Raw genomic sequence first — 6792 nt, 5'->3', positions numbered from 1 at the left:
GTCTACAAATTCAAAATCATAATGGCCTACAATGTAGTTTAATATACGTGAATAATAAGACATACCAACTGAGCTGTCATAATTTTCTCCTTTGCATCACATAGGCACATCCAATCATACCATGCCTGATTCAATTCTTGTGAGTGTACTGAAGGAGACTTCAGATGTGTTGTTTTATCTGTTTACTGGGAAGCATCTTGTGACATGAGAGACAGCTCTAGAGGTCTCTGTGTATTAATGAGCACATAAAACATATTGCTTAATGAGATCATACATGTTTAATTATGATTTAGCTTAACATTTTATTTAACTCTTACATTGTGGTCAATGCCAAAGAAAAAGCATGAAGGATCTTCTTTCAGTCGAGAATCATTCATAAGGAATGACCAACATTAAACTATATTAGATTTTATCATTTGAGCAGGGGCTGTTGGAGCTAGGGATGTTGTGTCATCTCTTGTTATCATGAGAAGACCTTCAAATTTCACAATCTCTTCACTGTGCAAAATTAAATATTTATAGTAAATAAAATATTATTTAAAGTAAATTAAATATTACCTAAAGTAGATATAATATGTTTGCAATTAAATAATACATTACGTACTGTTTGAATGGGCTGTACTTCACAAAGCAGTAATCAGCCACTACTTGATAAAGCTCTGGCATTTCATGCATTCTTGATTTGTTTCCTTTCAATGTCTTTGAAACAAAATCAATTTCAACATCTTTTTCTGCACAATCTAAATTGATTTTAACTTTTGAAACTATCTCCTAGTGAATATCTTTAAGTTCAATGGTTGTTTCTACCTGAAGTTGTTTTTCAGCATCACCTGAAATAAAATAGCAGATATAGTTTCAAAACAATCATCCACTATTGACTATGGATTGATTAAATATTTACTAAAGTTAACAACTTACTTTCAATTGTTTTGTTTGTTGCTTTCTTTGTAAGTGTTGGCTAATTTAGGATACTCTCAGTGACTGAGTGTACTACACTACTAATATCAGCATCAACTTCCTGGTTATCAGCATCCTTTTCTCCTTTCTCTTCATTCTTCTCTTCTTTCTTTTCAGTGTTCTCTTTCTGCTTCTCATCTTCCTTTTTCTTTTGTTCCTTCTCTTGTTCATTCACTTGTTCCTCCTCTTTGTTGTCTTCTTCCTTGTTTTCCTTATTTTCTTCCTCTTCCTTATCAGCATCCTCCTCCTTTTGTTCCTCATCCTTCTTTTTCTCCTTTTGTTCCTCCTCCTTTTTCTCCTTTTGTTCCTCCTCCTCCTCTTCTTCCTCCTCCTCTTTTTTGTCATCCTCCTCTTTTTTTTTCATCATCTAGATCCTCTATTTTCATATCTTCATCATCATCATCCAAATTGACAGTTTTAGGATCAACTGCATTTTCTTGATTAGGTTTAGGATCTGTTTTAGAATTTTTGCCCTTTGTACTTTAGGATCTTCCATTAGCCTTTGTGTTTCAGAAACCTGTTGAGAATTTGATGTAGACACATTCATTTGTTGCTGTTTCATCTTCTCTCCTAAGGTAGCTATACGCTCAGCATGTATCATTGCAAAGAGTTTTGAATCTCTAGTCAACAAATGCAATTCTTCTTCAATTTCCTTCAAAATAAATAACAACAATTTATTAATACATTTTTTGAACACAAATACTATTTACTTTTTAAGATAATTTGTTTACCTTTAAGTCTACATTATTTACTTTATGTTTATCATTTACTATATATTATTACTACTAGAAGCAGAGAAATTCAATATAATAAAAGTAAACAAATATGAGATAAAAGTAAAGACATTTTATTTTAAAGTAAATACAAGAAATCATTGTAACTTATAAAAAAATTACTCACATCTTTTGCAGCATCATGTATTTCATTATCTGTCATGACACCTTCCGGTAGGTTGAATGACACCAATCTTCTCTCTCTATCAGCAAAGTTTCTATAAGCATTCTCAATTACATCTCCCAAGAATGCTTGTTTTCCTTTTCTTCTACAAACTGGATAGACATCTTTTTGGAGTTCTCCTTGACCAAAAGATGCCTTTGCCTCATTTGCAATTCTTTCTTTCAGTTTCTCATCTGACTAATGTTTGATCAATGGCAGTGTTGTAGGTTCAGTTTTCCCTCTGAATGTCAGATGGTGAAAGTAGACAAGTTGAAGAATCATGACACATCCACTAATTCCTGATCTTGATTCCTTGTTTTTGTTGTTCTTGAAGCTCCCCACTGCTTTGCACAGGTTATTCATCACATAACCACACTAATCTAGGTTATGTATCTGTTTCACATTGTCTGCATAGTTGATTATCTTGTAATCAATCACTCTGTTTGCAACAGGGGCCAAGAATGTGCTGCAAACATACATCACAAAGAATCTTTTAAAATCCTCCCCTCCTTTCTTCTAAGTCTTTAATTTGTTCTCCAAATTATTCACAATTATCTCATCATCTTCTGGAATTCCTAGCTTATTCTTCCATTCTTTTTGAATCAACAAGTTTGATAGAGGTTGCTTCCTTAAGTGAAAACTGACCTTGTTCTCAGTTACATGTGGAAGCAAGAATATATCTTCAACATCATAAGAACTAACTGAAAATTCCTTCACCATGTCAATCTTGAACATGCAACTGATTTCATTGAAATGGTGACAAAGCCATGGAAGAATCTTTGTTGAAATTTTTGTTAACTTTAGTTCAAGCAGCCCTCCAAAACCAATACTTATGACATCTTTTTTTTGCTGCTCACTAAAATCCTTTATCAAATCAACAACTGCATTGGGCCTGCAGTGTGTTTTCTTGATTTCCAGATTACCATTATCATCATCATTAACATCAATAACTTCATTTACATCAAGATCAGAATTGTCAAGCTTCATTTTTTTTCTTTAAATGAGCTTTTCCCTTTTTTCTGTCTTCTTCTGATGATCCATCAGAATCCTCATTCTGATCTTCTTCTGGTTCATAATTGCTATCTTTCACTTCAGATTTTATCCTTTTCTTAATTTGTTAAAACATGTTAACTAACTTTGAAAACATTTATATTTACTTTATAAGCATTTTTATTGACTTTATTAAACTTATCAATAGACATCATATACAAATAATAGTAAATAGTTTACTTTATAACAGTTTACTTTATAACACTTTCTGTTTACTTTATAAGAGTTTCTATTTACTTTATAACAATTTGTATTTACTTTATAACAGTCTTCGTTTACTTTATAACAAATTAATAGATTCTTTACTTTATAAATTTATGAACCTTTTGATGCTTCTAGTTCTTTAATCCTTCTCTTTATCAATGTTTGGTTTTTTGAAATCCTTTGAAGCTTAGCACCTAATACATTTAGTTTGCACAATCAGTTTATAAGTATAGACATGTTACAGAACTTTTAAAACATATATATTTACTTTATAAGCTTTTTTATTTACTTTACTAAACTAACCATTTACTTTTATATTCAATTATGTAATAGTATGCATCTTTAAATTTGTAACATAGAATTATACAGATAAATGATTTACTTTATAAGTGTTTCTATTTACTTTATCAAATAATTATTGTATTTCAATATTATATACCTTTAATTGGAGATTGCTTTGAATTTGCAGGAACTTTCTTGGCTGCAGGAGTTATTTTGGTTGCAGGAGATTTCTTGGCTGTAGGAGATTTCTTGCCTGCAGGAGATTTCTTGCCTGCAGTAACTTTTTTACTTGCAGCAACCTTCTTTGCTACAGGAATTTCCTTTGCTGGATCTGGTTATGTTTTCTTTGTAGTTTTGGCCATTTTAATCTGTCTGCAATTCAAAACAAAAATGAGATGACCAATGATAATGTATAGGGTAATGTAATGAGCAAGGATTTTCATATTTTTTGATATGTTATACACAAGTCGTAATACAAAAGTCACATCAATTTATTGATTAGACACATCTACTTTTAGGCACATCTTTAGTTTGCACATCTACTTTTAGGCACATCAATTTACTTTTAGGCAATTTCTATCTACTTTTAGTAAATTTCTGTCTACTTTTAAAAATAATGCACTCAAAACTATAGAAACTTAAAACAAATTACTTTTAAGTTACTTTTATTTAATTTCTATTTACATTTTGCAAATCTCTATCTACTTTTAGCAAATAGTAACAATAATGCACTTAAAAATTACTCATAAATTAACCAAAGTCACTTGATTACTCCGTAGCAGCATTTTCAATAGCAAATAGCAGAGCAGAAGTACCAAAACAACAATAATGAACTAAACAATTACTCATAAATTAACCAAAGTCACTTGATTACTCCGTAGCAACATTTTCAATAGCAAATAGCAGAGCAGAAGTACCAAAGCAACAATAATGCACTAAAAAATTACTCATAAATTAACTATTATCAACAATTACTCCTAAATTAATCAAAACTATTCTAAATTAGTACCAATTGAAACCTAAATTACAACAAATTTAAACCAAAATAATAATTAAATTAAACATAATTTGAACAAAAACAAACTAAATTGTGAAAATACCTGATTAGAAGAAATCGAACTTAAAAATGCCCAAGTTGAACTTCGAAGTTCTCCGATTCAACTTCTGGTACTTCAAATTTAACATAATCAAGCAAAAAAGACAAATATAAGTAAAAAATTGCAACAAAAATAGCAAAAAAGAGTATGAACTTCAAAGTTTTGATATAATACCTAATATTCGTCAATTTTTGCCTATTTTCGAAATTTTTTGTTCCGAAAATGAAATATGTAGACAATAGAAGTTATAATTGTGATTATATAGCGAAATTAAGCAGTTGTATGGACGGTTATGGCGGTTTTCGAAGCTTGTGAGCAGTTGAAAATGGCGAAGAAGAGTAGAGAGAGAGGAGAGCGAAAATGACGGAGTAAAGAGAGAGAGGAGAGAGAAATCGCGCCTTAATTTGCGTGGTACATTTAATTTGTCTGAATCAATTTCGGCCGCTAGATCACGCACTTCTTGTCTCTGATCTAACGGTCTTGATTGGTTCTTAGTTCCTATTTTGCAATTGGTTCTCATTATAACTTGGTCCTACATATATATATATATATATATATATATATATATATATATATATATATATATATATATATATATATATATATATATATATATATATATATATATATATATATATTGGCTTAATTCTAAGAGCAATCTCAATGTACATTTGAAAAACTAACCTTTCAATTCGTAAGAAATATTTTAGAAAAAAATTTAACTCATGCATTGTAGGTATTAAATACTAGTTAAATTTAAAGCAATAAGTGACGTTATAATTATGCTATTTTGCTGGAAAATAACTAGTTGTAGTAATCGTGCAAATTATTTAATGTATTAATTAATAACTTTTTTTTAGAGTAGTAATTGACAAATTGCCCTTTTTTGAGGTAATTTTTGACAAACTTTCCTAAATATAATAAACAATTAGCCCTATATATTGACTTTACACAATAAAGGCATAGTCCATTGAAGACCTAGTCCATTAAATAATAATAATAATAATAATAATAATAATAATAATAATAAGTGTTACACTTTAACTAGCACATAGTTTTGGTCAATTTAATTAACATAAACAAAATAAGAGGTGAGTGGGGTAGTTGGAGTATCAAAATATTGTAAAAGAAAAATAGTGGGGTTAATTGAAAAATAATGAATGTGAGAGGAAACAAATGATAAAAAAGTAATAATAGGTTTCAGTGTGGACTATGAAAGGAGAAATATATAATATTAAAGTGTAACTTTTTACTAAAAAAAGTGTAGCACTTATTAAAATACGGAGAGAGTAATAATAAGCTAAGGTTCAATAAATTCTAATATGTTCGATAAGGTGTAATAAGTTCTAATAAGTTCAATAACGTCTAATAAGTTTAAATAAGTTCAATAATAAGTTTAATAAAGTCTAATAAGTTCTAATATGATCATATAAGTTCAATTAAGTTAATTTCAAATAAGTTTAGGTCTATTATAGTAAATAGAATATACCCTAAGAATGTGCTCTATTCATTTGATTTTCACTTATGTCAAACACCAGCGTGTGTGTTTTTTATTCATCCAACTACTTTAGAAATTTTTCTACAAAATTCAGAAATTACGGCCTTATTGGCTTTACAGGCAGTTACCACAAACTTCCCGCCTTTAAACTGCACACTTGCTTTCAAAATCAGTTAAAAACCTACAACCATCCTTCCCAAATCACTAAATCCTTCTATTCATCATGGTTCAAGTACTCATTCATGGCTTCCTACTTCTCGTCTTCGCCTTCGGTTCAATTCTCGCTGACCCATGTACTCATACTCCTTAATCTACCCATTTTCAGTAACACATAAATTACAGATGTGGTGTTGTACTCAAAACATGCTTAACTTATCCTTTTTCTCCGCCTTATGTTTGCAGATGATGAATCAAAGCCGGCTTTCGTGTTTAGTTGGCTTGAAGGGGACACATACATTACAGGCGACACTGCAACAATCAAGATCAAAATACTTGGGAATTTTGACCCCAATTCATATAATGTGTCTTTCAATCCTACAGTTTCAGTGAATGAGAAAGCAGGAAACAGCACTTTTATTTCTGGATTGTCTCTAAATTTTGGGGATGATCTTAACTCTTGGACTATTACCTTTGTTCCTATTCTTGTTGGCGTTTTTAATGTCCTGATTACAGATGATCATTTCGGGGTTCTCGATTCTTCGCTTCATTTCTTTGTTAACCCAGGTAGTTTCCTGGCTTTTCTTGGTTTATGCTTCATTTTCGAACTTT

This window comes from Chenopodium album, chromosome 15 (genome assembly GCF_948465745.1).
Source record: "Chenopodium album chromosome 15, dcCheAlbu1.1, whole genome shotgun sequence".
NCBI classification, from domain to species: domain Eukaryota; kingdom Viridiplantae; phylum Streptophyta; class Magnoliopsida; order Caryophyllales; family Amaranthaceae; genus Chenopodium; species Chenopodium album.
The sequence above is the reverse complement of the archived record's forward strand: the minus strand, read 5'-3'. Positions refer to the sequence as shown.